We start from the raw sequence: 18,121 nt of genomic DNA, 5'->3' as shown, positions 1-18,121 counted from the left end.
GCTTACATAGCCCCGCACACACCCACCTGTGTGCACACACATGCAGTATGTCTCACACACACACACACTCACATGCATATGCACTGATCCCAAAGAGGAAAGTTATTTCTGCCCACTCTCCAAAAGTCTGTTTTACAGGAACCAGGCTGCCATCATTTAATGTTATTTAATATGATCCTTGTGAAGCAGAGGCTATTGGAAATCAGAGCCCTTTTAGTCTCACCATTTCTTTCCAATTACAGGCAAGAGATCCAAGGGAGTTCTGAGGCAAGACAGAGATTATATGGCCTTAAGAATCTATATTTGTTTGCTTTCTTCACTATCATGACAATCTAAACCAGGAAAACAAACACGGGACACAGACACCCAAAACTGTGTGCTCAGCCCTGCTCCTTCTCCTGCCTTCAGCGTGCAAGAGGAGGGAGGGGAACGTGGTGGGTATACCTCTAACTCCTGATCCCACGAGACCCCCAGTCCTGCTGCCCGGCTCTGGCCTCGCCCATCTCTCTCCATCCACAGACAGGAACCGTGTCTTTCCTTGGTGCTTTGCTAACTGATGGGCTAGAAAGGGCCAAGGGAGGCATTAGGCCCAAGGTGGATATTTTTTCAAATTACACAGTGTGGCCACACCTGGGAGCCAGACTTTAAAGACTGTCACCACATAATGCCTCTTCTCTCTGTTCAACCTCCTTGTCGCTTTCCAGGGGAGGGGGGCCCACCCATGGTCCCCACAGGAAGAACCTGTAGCCAGTGGCAGTTTCATGGGGGTATGGCATGGGACCCTGAGTTCAGAGTTTCCCCCTCCACCTCCAACCCAAGTTTAGTTTAATGTTCTGGTGTCATTGTCTTGAAATTCCTCATAATTTCTGAACAAGGGGTTCTGTATTTTTTTGTACCAGACCCAGCAAATCATACAGCAGATCCTGCTTCTGGCACAGCACTTTTGTAGGCAATATCCAGAATCCAGCCCATGGCACAGAACCTTCTCCCAGGAGGAGTTGCTCCTGGTGAGGGAGGGAACAGTGGCCTAAATTCTGGCCCCCTTTCAGCCCCTCCCCACTCCGTCCCCCCGTCCCTCCCCCTTCCTCTTCTAGGGGACCTTCCAGCTCCTGCTGCTGCCACCCTCACAATAGCCCCTAGGGGGCGCTGTGCTCCCTTTGTGCTCTGTCTGAAGGGGGCACTCAAATCCCAGCCCTGGGTTCCTTGGTGAGGCACACCAGGATTTCCAAAAGGGATTGAACTACTAAAGGGCCACTGTAAGGAAGTGATCCCCAAGGCAAGGAGAGGCATGGAGGTTATTTTCCCCAATACTTTCCGGTCCCCTAAGATGATCTCCTCGTACCTGGTCCATCTGCACTTCCTGGCCATGGAAATAGTCCTGGTATAACCTCACCCCTTCTCCTATTAGGGCAAAAAGACCCTTCTGTACTCCGTGTGAGTCAGGACCTCGGCAGGAAACAGATGGCGCCCTCAGGTAAGTGGGGTGAGGTGGGGCTAACTGAAGAGAGTTTAAGGAGGGCAACGGCAGCTCTTCAGCGGTGTGGGCCGGGTGAGGTGAAGCACCCCAAGACAGCAGGACCAGAAGTTTCCACTCCTATAGCTAACAGGACACAGAGGGGGGGATGCTTCCCAAGCTCACTGACTGCAGCCGTGGAAGTGGGCTCCCCTACAGGATCTTCAGCCAAAGGGAGGGACCCCCCCCCCACCATGGAACCAACAGCGCAGCAGGGAGGGAGCCTTCAGGGGGCAGGGCTGAACATCTCCACTTCTCCTTCCTCCCGCTGTCAGATATTCTGCCAAAGCCTCCCTTTGGTCAAACCCAACGGGAGGTCGGGGCCCAGGAGCCACGGACGCACAGAGCAGGCCGGAGGAGAGCGGAGAGTGGGAATAACCAGCACTCACCTCAGCCTTGCCCTGGTCTGGACGCCCTGCCGTCTGCCCCTCCCGTCGCCCCAGTGCACCCACCCCACCCCAGTCTCTGAGTGCCTCCTCGCTGAAATGAACCATACCGCGCGCTTTCCCATTTGATGATTCCTTTCGTCGATGTGAAAGAGAGAGGAGGAGGAGAGAGGGCTCCTCGCTCGCGGCTTAGGTCCCTGGGGGATGTCGTCAGCCTTGGCTTCTCCTGTCCGTCCCTCTAGGGTCATCAAGACTCAGGCCTCCTCCCGTAGCCTCAGTCCCTCCCACCAGCAATGTGGGGGCCTAAAGTAGGTCTCAATCAATGCGCTACAAGAGCCTACATGGGTCTTTGACCTCGTAGTGCTGGGCTAGCAAACACATCTGGTCCATGGGAGTGCGTTTGGTTGTCATGGCTGCCTGAAGTGATGTGTTAGGAAAGATTCTGAGGCTCTGGCTTCCATAAGTGAGAGCACCAGGGTGGAGGACCGGAGAGAGGGGAAGTGTGCACGTATGTTACATATTTAACCTTTCCATCCTGCCTTTCCACCCCCCACGCCCCTGTGCTGCTCCGGAAGTCCCACTCCCAGCTGGCACTGAGTCTCTCCGTGAACCCCAGCCCACTGGGTTGGTGCTCTGGAGCCCCTCATTGTCTGGGGTGCTAGTGCCAAGAGACCACCTACTCACCAGTGCCATGCCCTGCCTCAGAAACCCAAATCCCTGGTCATTCTGTCACCTGCCCAAACCGCATGGACCCTCCAGCTGCACTGTGGCACCAGCCTTTGCTGTGGGCACACTTTCCTCAGCCCTCACCCCTTTGGGGTCTGACCACCTCCCCATCCCTGCCAGGGAAGGGGGCTGCAGCTCAGTGCGTGTCTCACCTGCTATGCTCACATGGACCATGCTCAGTGTCTGGGGGAAAATCACAGGCCAGAAGTCCTAAAAATGATTATAGTAACAAAAAACATTTGATTACTTCTATGGCCAGGCACTGAGGTAAGTACTTTCCATTTATTTTCTCCTTTCATATCCGTTATAACCCAATCAAGCAGCACTGTTATCATGCCCATTTTACAGTTAAGAAAACTGAGGCACAGAGAGGTCAAATCATTCTGCAAGGACATATAACTAGCAAGAGACAGAGGCTAGATTTGAACCCAAGGAGGCTGAGTGCAGAGCCTGTCCTCTTAGCCTCACCTACACGATTCTGCTTCCCTTGGGGCCGTGGGAACCCCACAGTAACCTTATGCTCCAAGCTCCACTCATTCCAGAGTACCCCACCCTGAGGCTCTGCCTGGACCAAAGGAGTAAATACAACTAACACCCATAGCTGCACCAAACCTGACCTACCTGCAGTAGTGCTTTGCCAAAGAACTTAAACTCATGGTACCCTACAAGGTAGGTACCATTCCTAGCATCATTTTGTAGGTGAAGAAACCAAGGCATAGAGGTTAAACAGCTTGCCCAAGGTCATACAGCTAGCAAGTGTAGTAGCCAGAATTTGAACCCAGGCCCCCTGCTGCCAATCTGTGGCCCTAACCACTACGCCATACCACCTCCCAGCTACCTGCCTTCGTGTGATACAGAATCTCCCCAGAACACACCAGGGCCCCCAGGAGACAGCCTCATGGGGCTCCACATGCTGCCAGGGCTATATACACCACCCCATTTCATTTCCCTGGTGAGCCTGACCTTCCAAACGCGACCACGGTGAGAGTGTGATTAATGAGCCAATTACTTCTGTGGAAGACATCGTGCAAAATAAATAGCCCATTTCCCTTCAATTTACTGTTTTAATAAATAAATAGTGCTCCATGCTCTGGTTCTGTTTATGGCTGCTCATACCTGAAAGTTTGTGATGAATCTTCACGTTGTTCATTTCCAAAATTAATCAGATCTGCCAGATGACTCTGAAATATAGGACCGCATTTGTCCTTCCATGTTAACAGCAACATAGGCAGGTGGGGCCCTGGGGAAAGTGGGCCGAGGGGAAGGGTGAGCAGAGGGTGGGATGCTTGGAGCTCTGGACCCGTGGCCCTGGAGGACTAGTGCCCACACACGGGAACCACGATCAGGGAGGCTCAGAATGTAGTTTCGTGATTAATGGTTCAAGGAAAACCACCAGGAAGGACAAGGGCAGAGGCGGGGAAGAAACTTCTTTCCTCTGCTTCAAACTTGAGTAGATTGGCCAAACTGGGGAAAATGAACAAGAACAGGGTGTCCAAACTCCACCGAATGGGAAAACTCAAAAAGACCTTCACCTCCTCTCCAGGGGTCACGAGTGTTTGCAGAGTCATGTACTCAGCTGGCTGTCTTTTCTAGATCCCTCTGTGCAGGCACAGAGCAAAAGGGCAGAAGGCCAGGTGTCTCCTGCGGGGCACTCACCATCTGAAAAATTGTCTTAGGTGGGATGGTAGATCATCAGGGTTCAATGTGATCAGAAGTAAAAGAAATTCAACAATCAAATATTCATGATGTGCATTTACATTCTACACACTTTGACATATATCTAGTTAAGTCTCAGAGTAGTCCATGAGGTCAATATTAAGCACCCATTTTACAGATGAGGAAAGGAAGAGGTTCAGATGGCATCAATAACTTGCACAAGGTCTCAGAGCTATTAAGTGAAAGAGAAAAAGTTCAGATTCATATCTAGGTCTTCAGACTCCAGGAGCAGTGTTGTTATTTTTCATATAGCTATGATATGCTCTGTGTGTGTGTGTGTGTATACAAGTTATTTTTTTTGACATTGGTGTGACTGGACCTGCTTATATTCCCTTCTATATGCATTTTATCCCCATCAAACAATTCTTTGGAGGGTCTCCACAGATCCCTTGAAATCATCAGTCTACCTGCGCTGTCCCTCCTACTAGGCTATGAGAACCTTGAAGGCAGAAGCATCACTTGATCTGTCTTTGTATCCCTCGCTCCTGGCACAGTACCTGACATGCATGCGTGTATTCATTCAACACCTCTGTATCAATCGTCTGCTGGGTGCTGTGTGCTGGGGACACAACAGTGAATGAAAAGAGACACAGTCACTACCCTCACAGAGCTTACAGACGAGTTGAAAAGACATATTAATCACATAATTAAACAAATAATGTAAAATTGAACTGTAGTTAAGTACTAAGAAGGAGACACATAGAATTCTGACACTATAAAAGGCAGATGAAACCAGTCAGCGAAATGAGAGATGGATGCTGAGGAAGTGACATCTGAGCTGAGCTGTGTTGAGAAGCATTAACTGGAAGATAGAGGCATGTCCTTCCATCCTGGGGACCAGTACATGGAGAGGCAGGCAAGGGGGCCTGTAGACAGCTCATGGAGGAGAGGCAGAAAGAATGAAAGGCAAACTGTGAGGGTGGAGTAGGTGGTACCCTACCATGAGGGCCTTCATAAGCTTTGTTAAGGATGGAGCCTTTATCCTCAGGGTGAGGGAAGCCACTGAAAAGTTTTAAGCGGGGAGGTGACATGATCAGAGTTGTGTTTGATTAGAGGAAGGCAAACCCTTCCCCAGGTAGATCAAGGAGGAGGTAGGGATGATGGTAGCTTGAACCAGGGTCATGGCAGTGAAGATGGAGAGAAGAAGAAATTCCAGGGGCGTGGAACAGGTAAAGTAGACGGATAACAGCAGTGGCTTGAATATGGAGCGCGAGGAAGAGAGGAGTTGAGGGTAGAAGAGGCGCCACTCCCCGGGATGAGAACACATCATGAGGACCCATTTGGGAGGCAAGATCCTGAACTCAGTCTTAAACCTGAGCTTGATGGCCCTTCAAGCTCTCCAGAATGAGATGTCAGGAGAATCTGACAATCTGACAGTAGGATATGAGGGTGTGGGGTGTGCTCATGGCAGGGGATTAATAATGTGTCCTAAATTGATGTTCTCAGCTTCTCTCTCTCTCTCCTACCATTTCTTTTCATCAAGAGATAATGATGGTTCTTAGAAAATTTAGAAATAGACATGACTCACCTTGGATCGAGGCTTCGGAAGGAGAAGACTCCATAAACCCAAGTCACCACCAACTGCCAGGTGCACAGTTTTACAGCTCACACGGGGCTCTTAACTCATTTGAGCTTCACAATAACCTGGGATTATTACCTCCATTTGAGGTTACATGGTTTGTCCTGAGAAATCATGTATTGGATCAAGTGTAAACTACTTTCTTATTATCATCTGCCTTCTGGAAGAATTGACACTGCAAAAAGCTTCCCTTATGAGACATGTGAGTTCAATCCACTTTACACATGTCCCTGAGCACAAATTTAAAAGGCAAGGAAAAGGCTACAAAGACACGTAAGAAGAAGTCTCTGCCCTTGAGGAGATCATAGTCCAGAAAACAAGAGTCCCAGTTGATTATAATATACAAAACAATGCAGGAGAATACTATACAAGACCCTTTTAAATAAAGTTTCTCTGATTATAAAATAATCAATGTCTAGTATAAACAAATACAAATTTTACAACTGAAAAAGGAAAAGAAAAAGTATCCAAGATCCATCCAGAGGTACCATGTCACTGTTTTGTTTGTTTAATTTTGGCATGTGCTTGTGATTGGAGTTTTCAGTTATGTAAGTCAATACATTGCCTGTAATGTTTAAGCTGGTTTTAGCTGGAGTTTCTGTGACTTGCAATCAAAAGAATCTTGACTAACAAGGTTATTTTGAGAATTCAATCAATTCAAGTATGCAAAGTGCTTAACACAGTACCTCGAATGTAGTAAGTAGTCAGTAAACGTTAACTGCTCTTATTCCTAAGGTTCCATCTATTGGATTGGGGGGGGGGCAGGCATGCAAAAGGCTGTTTACATGAAATACTGAGGAGCTTCCTGGCAGAAAACTAATCCTAAGGGAAGAGGAATCCCAGCACCTAAGATTCAGTAAGAAAGCCTGGGACTTCCCTGGCGGTCCAGAGGTTAAGACTCCACACTTCCACTGCAGGGGGCCCAGGTACCATCCCTGGTCGGGGAACTAAGATCCCACACGCCGCACGGCCAAACCTATGCCTGTGGTGACACAACTCTGTAAATATACCAAAAATCATTGAATTGTGCAAGTGAAGCAAGTGAATTGTATGGTATGTAAATTATAACTCAATAAAAATTAAAACAGAAAGAAAGCAAGCCTTAGCAGGCCACGGGGCCATTCTGAGGACAGCCTGGTGTCTCTGCCAGTCAGAAGTGCCCCCCGGTTCAGCTCTCCCGGAAGCGCAGGTGCACGCCCTGTGGAAGGGTGGCTGAGATGGAACAGGGGAGCCTTGAAGGGAGGCCAGAAGTTTCTATTCCACCGCGTGCTCTCTTGAGGTTGGCTGCTAACACCGCTCAGCACAGGAAGAAGAGGGGTGCTTTCTCCTGCTTTGCAACAGAGCACAGGAACCTCTGTCACTTTGAGCCACTGGAAGGTCAGTTAGAGCTGGTTTGCTTAGTCTCTTTGAGACATTGTTTCTAAGCATTCAACACAAGCAGGCTAAGGGGGTTGCGCCGGGAGAATAAAATACAGGTTCTGCCTCAGGGGTTAATCATCTAAAGAAAAAAAGTATGGGGGCTTCCCTGGTGACGCAGTGGTTAAGAATCCTCCTGACAATGCAGGGGACACGGGTTCGATCCCTGGTCTGGGAAGATCCCACATGTTGTGGAACAACTAAGCCCGTGAGCCACAACTACTGAGCCTGCGTGCCGCAACTACTGAAGTCCGCGCGCCTAGAGCCCGTGCTCTGCAACAAGAGAAGCCACCACAGTGAGAAGCCCGCGCACTGCAACGAAGAGTAGCCCCCGCTCACCACAGCTAGAAAAAGCCCGCGTGCAGCAACGAAGACCCAACGCAGCCAAAAATAAATAAATAAATAAATAAATAAATGAATTTACTTAAAAAAAAAAAAAAAGAAAAAAGTATGTATGCAGGTGTATGTGTGTATTTGTGTGTGTATGTACGTGTGTGTATCTGTGTGTATATGTATTACTCATCAAAATACACCAATAACAGCTGTGGTTTGCTCATACAAAGCTAATGATCTTCATAAAATTTTAACCATAACTTTGAGCTCATACACCCCATCCGTTACCCTACTGAGTTAACCAGTGTCTCTGTGACATGCTGAGAATTGCCATTTCAGGAAGAACTAAATGCTTGGGGTGAGATGGCAGTCGCCCTTTTTCTAGGACCCTGCCACTTCTTCGGAGTCCCATTTACTTGGCTGAGGAGAGCGTATAGACCACCCCTTGTCCCCGGCCACACCCCAGACAAGGGAAAGGGGAAGTTGCAGCACTCTGCCCCTGTGTTAACCCTTCACAGCCTCAAAGACCACTTACCTCCTGCTTTTGTAGCTCAGTAGTGTGTGAATGGTGCCCTCATGGGGAGGCATCAGGTGGTCCCGTCTAGAAACGTGGGAACACATGGCACCTATTGATTTCAACTTTGGGTTTTACTTCCAATTCCAAGAAAACAGATGAAGTTCCATTCAACATCCTATCACCAAAAAAACAGATCCTTATTCCTAGATACTGAACTGAGGGTTCTCTAGGAATCTGGCATCTTGGTCCAATCCCAGAAACTCCAGACACAGGGAATGTGTATGTCAGTTGAGGAGATATCTGAGCTACTCCACACTCCCCTGTACACCTGTAATAACCCCCATCACTGCAGCTTGTCTGTGCATGTCTCCTCTTGAGACCTCACGAAGCCTGACTCAACCAGGCTCCCTATACCTGCAGGTGCCTTGCCTCACGCAGATATTCAAGGGCCCTGGGAGGTCAGCCTGGGTTTCATGGCATCCGAGGGTCTCTGCGCTTTGCTGGTCCTTGTAAATTATGGCTTGGGGAGCCTTGGAGGCAGCTGTCCTTGGTACTAGACATGACCCTCCAATCTTGGACTCTCTGTCTCTGCTCTCTCAGCACACGAGCTGCCTCAGGCACCCACCAGTCTCAAAAGCAGAAGGCCACACATGAGATGATAACATCAGCCCCAAGGATGGACAAGGCCTGCCAGGTGCATAGCCAGCTCTGCTTCGAGGAGACCCTGCCAGACCTGGGGTTTCTCGTCTGTCACCACGGCCGCGCTGATGGTGCATCTTCAAATCGCAGCTCTCCTAAATGAAGAGATGGCTGTTTAGGTACAATCCGCAAACCCAACTTGGGAACCCAAATGACATGGCTCCAGTCTTATCAGCAGGAATTATGGCTCTTGAATCAGGCATAATCTGCAGAATAAGTGAAATCGTCGACACAGAGAAATGTGTTTGAAAACATGACATGATCTACAGTTAAAATCTGTGGATTCTGCATCCACCTCAGAAATATTACACTTCCAGAACAATTTACTCACTAACTGGCTCTCTCTTGAATGGACCATATGTCTTTTCCTTACTGTGTCAGCCCTGCTTCCACTGGCAGCCGTTCCCAGCTGCTGGGCCCGTTGATTCCCCAACCACAGACCCAAACCTGCCCAGGTCCTGGGCCATGATTCACAGAGACTCATTACACCCACTCTCTGTGCCCGTCTTGGTCCCTGATGCAAACTCCCATCCCAGTAATTTTGAGTGCTGGTGTCTTGGCTTGCATTATTTACAACACTGTGCCCTGCTACCTGCCAGCTACCTGCCATGTGGACTTCTGGGCACCACCTACTTGGATTTCCCATCATTGTGCTGTGTTGAGATTCATTCATTAGTTCATGCATTCATTCATTTACTCAACAAATAATTATAAAGCATCTGGTAAGGCCACGTAATTTCCTGTGCGCTAGAGACACAGTGGTAAACAAGATGACCTAATCCCTCCTCACAGGGGTGCTGGGCCAGGACAGCCCCACGAGGCCCAGCTCAAGACAAGCATGGTGTCCTCGCTTCCCTCATGTGCAGAATGGGGTGGTCATGAAGCAAGCATTTGTGGCCTGACAGCTTTCAGCCCCAGATGAGGGAAGTGGCTGCCACTGGGAGTCCCATATGAGGTTGGGTCTCCTGTGACTTATGCCCACAGCCATCTATTTGTCCCTAGCATGAAACTTATAACACTACATGGCTACTCTTGTTAAATATTGGGTTGGCTCAAAAGTTCCTTCGGATTTTTCCATAAGAAGTTACGGAAAATCCCAAACGAGCTTTTTGGCCAACCCAATATTTAGTCTGCCCCCACTCCCAGCCGACAGTTTCAGGAGGCTGAAGTGGTATCTGGATCACCTAGTCTGTCTAGCCCACAGACACGGGTCACTTGGTCATTCTCTCCAGATGGGAACAACTATTGCACTATCTGCCTTACCTTGGTTGTGGTCTCACCCTGAGGTGGGCGCCCTTGTTTCACCCACTGCAGGCCGTGGGCAGATATAGATGCTGCACCCTGGCCTGGGTCCAGCATGCCAGGCTCCCACAGCTAATTTCCAGAGTCCAGTGTCAGGAGATCCTTGTACGTGTGATTGGACAAAATAGTTTGGCTGTACCAGCCCGCAATCCCTGGGCTCTCCGCACACTGGCCCTTCCAATGCTGGCCCCCTCCACTCACTTTCCTGCTGCCCTCCCCCATGGTCACTTCCACAGGCCGGGTGGCATCTGTCCACAGCCACTTCTGGGCCTGCAGCAAGGAGAGAAGAAAACTGAGCCTTGGACCAGTAGAGCCATGCTCCAGAGTTTAGGGCACAAAGCTGGGCCACTGGCCTGGGGGTCCTGAGTGTGGCAGGTGTGATCACAGCCAGCCCTGGAATAGATACCACTATGGTACCAGGCCCAGAAAGCTGGTCCAGAAGCAAGTGAGACTGGATGGTGCCCAAGCAGGATATTCTCTGCAGTGAACCCAAAATTTGGATAATGTTGTTCAGTTTTAAAGAGATATGGGATGAGACTTTCTTTGTTCACCTTTGGAGTGTGCCAGAGACATGGCGAAGGCCCTTGAAGAGTCATGCAAGATCTAGTTGAAAGGTTATGTCGGAGCTGATACCAATTACTGTAACAACGGACTTTGGATAAGGCATTTTATAAGTAAGATGCTTAATAACAACAATGGTAGCTGCCCCATACATGCCTGTGTGCCAGACACTTAACTACTAACTTACATACATTAGTTCATTTAAGTCTTGAACCTATAATATCAGTGCTATTATTATGATGCCTATTTTATTGATGAGAAAACTGAGGCACACGCGGTCAAAGGAGAGAACCTCATATTCACCAGTGCTGCCATCGTTTGTAGTAAGAAAGCCATCTAGGAAAACAGATATATCAGAATTCTGCAATGAAATTAAGGAGGCCAAGGTCTCTAGGTCCTAGTAGACTGTCACACGAGGAAGTAAGAATTGGAGGATGAGATGTGACTTTTCGGAAATGCTTCTGCTTTCAGTCACATTGTATTCTTTACCTCTCCTCTCAGAAAGACGCTCTACAGCCAACCTAAGCAGCATTCCCTGCCTTGGCTGCACAGACCAACTGAGTCAGAATCTCTGGGGGTTGGATGTAGGTATCAGCATTATTTAAAGACCCCACTGACTTAAGGCAAGACTTGATCCCTTCCGCGGAAAGCATTATGGCTCGAAGTGAGGTGAATTTGGCAGTTCCAACCCCGATCAGCAAAACGTGAGCAGCTAATCACAGGTCACCTCCTCCGAGGCAAGCCGCCTGGGAAAGGAAGGCACAGACAGCATGCTGATGAGAATTGTGAGGCTGCCAACAGGGTCATGGAACACCCGACCAGGGTCCCGTCAAGCATGACGGGATTTCAGCATGGCTTGAAAACCTCAAAGGCAATATTTGCAGATAGGGAGCTCAAGGTGTTTGATCCACAGAAAGGTGAAGCAATTTAGAAGACCACAGATGACAAGGTAAATGTCTCCGTGGGTAGAACAGAAGCACTGCAGACAGAAGCATGCACGGCCCCTGGAGCAGTCAGCTCGTTGATGTCTGATGTGGGACAGCAAATATTCTTGTCGTGGCTGCATGTCCCATATAACAGCTCCAGGGCCACATTGCACATGCCTGAAATCTGATGTCAGAGCAGAAAATAAACATGCTTTGAAGCGGAAATTCCTGGGTTTAAAATCTTTCTTGACACTTGCTAGCTCTGAATCTCACCACCCCCTCTGAGACTTTGCTTCTTTATCTGTAAAAGGGGATCATTAATTCATTCAACAAGCATTCAGGGGCTTCCCTGGTGGCACAGTAGTTAAGAATCCGCCTGCCAATGCAGGGGACATGGGCTCAAGCCCTGGTCCAGGAAGATCCCACATGCCGCGGAGCAGCTAAGCCCGTGCGCCACAACTAGTGAGCCTGTGCTCTGGAACCCACGTGCCACAACTACTGAAGCCCGCACGCCTAGAGCCCGTGCTGCACAACAAGAGAAGCCACCACAGTGAGAAGCCCGCGCACAGCAACGAAGACCCAACGCAGCCAAAAATAAATAAATAAATTAATTAATTAAAAAAAAAAACAGAAACAAGTACGCATCAAGCATCTGCCATATTCTAGGCATTGTTTGAGATGCAGGGGATAGAGTGTGAAACAACACAGATGAAAGCCCTATTTTCTTGGAGCTCATATGTTGTTTAAGGGAAACAGGCAATACACTAACAAATAAATAAAATCGATAGCATGTGGGAAGGTGATAAGCGCTGCGAAGTTATATAAAGCAGGGAAAGGAGAGAAGATGCTGGGAGGTGGGGAATGCAATTTTATAGGATAGTCAAGGAATACCTCCCTGAGCAGATGACATCTGAGCAACAAGCCTGAAGGGAAGAAAGGAGAAAGCCAGGCAGAGATCTGGGGAAGAGTGTTCTAGGCAGAGGAAGCAGCAAGGGCAAAGGCTCTGAGGTGGGAATGTGCCTGGTGTGCTGTGCTCGGGAATGGATTTATCCACCTTCTAGGGGTGTGTGTGTGTGTGTGTGTGTGTGTGTGTGTGTGTGTGTGTATACATATAATTTTGGGAGGAGTATGGAAATAGCTTGGGAAATAACTTGGGAATCCCCTAACAGAGTTGAGTAACTTGGGAATCCTCCTCCCCGAAAGGAGGGGCTGTCCCTTCCTCTGAGTAGCAAAAAGTCAGCTACTTATAGCTCAGCTGGTGGCCTTTGTGAGCTAACCCAGGCCCAGACAAGAGCCAAATGCCCCACATATTAATGACAAGAATCACTGGTAAAGCAACGAGGTCAAAATTTCCTACAAAGAAAAATGTCCTTTTCTCAAACAAGGCTGTGCTGGGTTGTCTCTGAGAAAAAGCAACGGTCCCCATGGAGAGGTGCACTTGCTTCTCAGATGAGCCCCTTGTGGAAGATGGAAGGAGGTGATGGCACCCTGAGACATCCCTCCCAGAGACAGCAGAATCCACACCCTATCAGCCTAAAGAAAGCCGAGAGCACTCCAGTTTACAAAACCTAAGGGATTTGAAGGGTGAAACCTCATGTTCTTGAGAGGAACCAAGGATGAGGACAAAACTCAATGGACTTGAAAGGACACCGGATGGAACCAAGAGAGAGGTCTGGAGTTTTGCAGGCTGCTTCTCTGAGGTCCCGCCCCTGTATGCACAGGGAAGTAAATGATCACAGTAAGTTACAAACTCTGCTCCTCCCACAGGAGGCTGCTCTTCTGAAACCCACCTGCCCATCAATAAAACCTTCCTTTACCTCCATCGTGATCCAGTGTGACAAAAACTGGTGAAACATGGGGTACCAGCGGAGGAGACAACTGGAGATGCTCTCCAACCATCTTGTGGAGATTTGGGGACAGGGGGGCTGGCAGGGCATTGTCTCCTTGCTTTGTTAGCGTTACTGAGCTAAGCTCCAGTAACGAGCCATCTCAGATCTCAGTGGCTTAACACAGCCAGGCCTGAGGCAGGTTCCTCCCCCTGGCGCCTCCCTGGGGTGTCTCCACCTCCAAGCTCCTTTCAACATGGGCTCCAGCCATCTGGGGTCCTTGGTTTCCAGCTAGGTGGAGGGGAAAAGAGAAAAAGAGGGGATGAGTGCATATAGAGTTTTATGGGCAGGACTGAAGGTAGCATATATCTACCTACATTCCCATTAGCTAGAACCTAATCTGAGGCCACATACAACTGCAAGGGACATTGTGGAATATAATATTCCTGCGTTCTCACACTAGCATCGTCTCTGCCACACCACGTTTTTGACTACTGGGTAAAATCATTGCTAGTTAAAGCCAGCAGAAGAAGGGCCTGCAGTCAGCACGGGCAGAAAACCCCCTAGATTAGATCATCTCCTGATTGTCCTCCATGTGTTAGCATGTACGTCTCCTCCAAACATGAATGGGGAATTATTGAATTCCAAGCTCAGCATCAAAGTCATGGCGGAGATGGATGTTATCACACCTGAGGTCTGTCCTGATTTTATTTTGTCTGGGGTTTCAGAGGCTGCGTGGGAGCTTTGGCTCAAGTGCTCACGTAAAATCATCCAAACATACCCCCCAGACCTGATATTCCATTAGCCCTTGGTCCAGAAAGTTTTCGAGTAGCTACGCAGTCCAACCCCAGGACTAGCAAAAGGGGGTGCGCTCCAGAGCAAAAAGGTAGCATTCAAGCTACTCCACATTTATGGCAGTAATTAGCCAATATCCTCAGAAAGTCAAGAATGTAGGTCTGAGCCTTTTTGGTATTGAAGCAAATTTACCTCCACCTGATTCCAGCTTAACCCAATCCAGCTCATCTTCACTACTAAAACTGATGCCTTCAACACTCGAAGGGAACCTCTTGTCCTAAAGAGACCCTGCTCTGGGGACCAGCTCCCTGCCACATGTGCCAAGAAATCCTCCAGCCTGAGCACACTGTAGCCACCAGACTCTGGCTATAACTAATAGAAGCAATCCCATAATGCTTAATCACAGTGGCATCTCTGAGAGCTCTTGAGCCATGCCAGCTGTGTCTTAGGACCATCCATCAGGGGAGAGACAGAGGGAAGAATGTCTTCAGTGTCATCTATCTCCCATTGGTCAACATTCCATCTTATGGGACACTAACTCCCTTGCACTTGCGTGAGTGCAGAATGAGGTTTTACAGCGGCATCAACAGCAAAGTCCCAGGATAGGAAGCAAGTGGCACATGCACATATCTGAGGTGAGAAACTGTCAGATTGTACCTGTGGGAAATGGATCAAATCCCACGCAGAACTGGCCATTGCATTAGCAGCTGCAACAAGAGAAAGGTGACGCTGACAAGTGCTGCGTAAGAGGTTTTCGATCCACAGGAGCCCAATCAGTGGTACCTATTATTGCCATCATTATTGTTATTATCATTACGAGCTAGCCACAGACACCAGTCCTTGAACACGGGACTCTTCCCTGGAGTTTGGTGCTCTGAATTTCAACCTTGAGCCAGATAAAAGCTGTCTTTGATCTGGCCCATGTCAGTAAATAATTTTATTTAAGTCCAGCTACAATTTGCTTGACTGTGTTAAGACCTTTTAAGGATCCAAGGATCCAAGCATCACCCCCAAAATTAAAAAATACCAAATGCACGAAACCACAGTTATGTGTGAGCATGGGCTGATTAGTCACTAACCCATCGAGATGTCTTGTTTAAGGGGAAAGAGTGGGCGATTTTAGGTGAGATGGCCCTGAAGTAAGAACCAGATGTCTGATAAAGTTCATCAACAGAAACCCGCACAGATATGGGCCCGGAGAGAGAAGAGGGACACCTGCCGAGCGGATTGATGGTTTCACATGGCCTGGTGATCAAGCTCGTGGTCCAGGGGGTGAGGGCTCCTAACTGTTGCTACACTGAACCCCTTCCAAAGACCAAGGGAGATTTCCAGTAAGATGAGCTCCGCCTTGCTACTCTGACAAGCTGTGTCAGACTTCCAGGAATTGTACTTTGTGTAACTTGGTCTGAAGCAGATTAGTTAAGACATGCAATTAGCTCTTAAAAGCACAGATCACAAGTCAGACCTTCTGATCCCTGGGAGGCCATCAGTCAGAAGCCGACGAAGGCATCCTTAGCCCAGAGTGCTTATGGCTCTGTTTCTTGACAGAGTTGGTCCATTTGCCCCAATTGTGAGCGCAGCATGAAAATTTAACTCTAAAGAGATGGCTCCAAATTGGTAAGGATATCATCACCCCCCTTACAGGACTCTATATATTTTTTCTTTGTTTTTAGGAGGTAGCTGGTGATTAGAGATAAGGGGAGAAAGGAAGGGGGAGGAGTGAAGCTTGATACAACAAGAAGCACACTTTACTGCAAAGTGCAGAGGGTTGGAAGACAACCACCCAGACCTGTGCCCTTGAGTCCTTGAGACAGACATAGCTGGAATTACCCCTTGGGTGTCATGCTCATAGGGTGTGGGCATCACTCATCTCCTGCCACACCCAGACATTCTGGCTGTGCTGCCAGAGGGGAGCAATGAAGCCCATTACCTGCTGTCCACAGAAACAAGCCTACTGACCAGCAACTGTCCTTCCTGGCTTGACTGGGGCCAAATATATAAAATCAGTGGTAAATTTGGGTATAATGCTTAGAGTTCTGGCTCTGGACTCTGCCTTTGAATCCTGGCTCTGCTCTTACTAGGTAAATTATTTAACCTCTTTATTTCTTAGTTTTCTTATATATAAAATGGAAGGAATGATTATAGATCTCCCAGAGTGTAGTTATGAGGTTTAAATGAGATAATATATGTGAAGTGCATGAAAGTGTGGCGAGCACATATAGAAGGCCCTCAAAAACAATAGCTATTATTATTGCTAACATTTATCAAGTTGGTTTATAAATATCACTATGACCCAGACAGTATGTTTCGTCCATAAGTCCTCACATTTATCCTGTGATCTCTGTAATATCAATATCCCACTGGAGAAACTAAGATGTAGAGGGTGACTTTCCTAAAGGCACCCAGCTGATTTCTTCAGGAAGTTTCTTAAACAAGAAATATTTTTCCCTCATCGGGGCCCCTGACATATCGTGTAACATCTGCACGATGATACTTATTGTAACGATCTATTTACCACTTTGTCTTTCTCTGAGGGGTTAGCAAACTATAGTCCTTGGGCCAAACTGGGTTTTTAAGGGAGTTTTATTGGAACACAGTCATGCCTATCTGTTTCCATATTGTCTGTAGCTGTTTTCGCACTACAATGGCAGAGTTGAGTAATTGCAACAGACACCATATGGTCCACGAAGCTAAATATATTTGTAGTCAGCCCCCTGTATCTGTGGGTTCCGCATCCGTGGATTCAAGTAACCACAGATCAAAAACACAGTATTAGGGGGAAAAGTTCCAGAAAGTTCCAAAAAGCAAACCTTGAATTTGCTGCATACCAGCAGCTCTTTACACAGCATTTACATTGTATTAGGTATTATAAGTGATCTAGAGATGATTTAAAGTACGTGGAGAATGTGCTCAGGTTATATGCAAATACTACACCATTTTATATACGGGACTTGAGCATCTGTGGATTTTGGTACCCACGGGATGGGGAGCGGGGTATTCTGGAACCAATTCCCTGCAGATACCGAGGGATGACTGTACTAGCTGGCCCTTTATTTTAAAAGATTGCTAACCCCTGCATTAGATTATGAGCTCCTTAAAATAGGACTCAGGTCTTCTAGGAGGCTTCATCTTGGCACATGATGGGGGCTCCCTAAGTAGGTGCTGAATGAGGGAGAGTGAAGATGTTGCAGACTTGAATGGATGTCACTTCTGAAGGAACAACGCCCTCAGGAGCCCAGGTGTCAGGATCTGAGCCCCACCCAGATCCTGGGAAGCCCCTCAGCTCTGTGATGCTGCCAGCTGCCTAGTGGTCCCCACAGGTGACCCTGAGTCAGAACCAGTAACAGGTCACCACATCATCACACCAGCACCACTCACAGCCCCTCAAATGACAGAACCAGTATCTTCTTGGAAGGAAACCCCTCTTAAATCCTCACTTATGAAATGGAAAAGATGCTGCTGGAGATGGTTTGGAGAGCTGTACCCCACTCCTTTTTGTCCACTGTCTCCTGACCCCAGCTTTGGTGCTGTGCCTTTCCTTGGAACTCTCATGAATTGAATCAGAGTTTGCTTTTCTGCCTGAGGCAGGCTGTCCCACAGTGATCACTTCAACCTCTTGTTGGAAAACAACATCTGCAAAAAACAAACAAACAACAACAAAACCAACTACCATTCACTGAGCCCCTGCCCTGTGCCAGGCACCATGCCACAGACTTTACATAGTCAACACCAGTTTTTAGAACAGCCCTCAGAGGTGAACTAGACTTTATCATCTCATCATAAAGAGGAGAAAACTGAGGCTCCAGAAGGGTGACGCCTTCTGCCC

The sequence above is a fragment of the Balaenoptera physalus genome, assembly GCF_965194825.1.
Source record: "Balaenoptera physalus genome assembly, chromosome: 10".
Taxonomy (NCBI): domain Eukaryota; kingdom Metazoa; phylum Chordata; class Mammalia; order Artiodactyla; family Balaenopteridae; genus Balaenoptera; species Balaenoptera physalus.
This window is presented reverse-complemented; position numbering follows the sequence as displayed.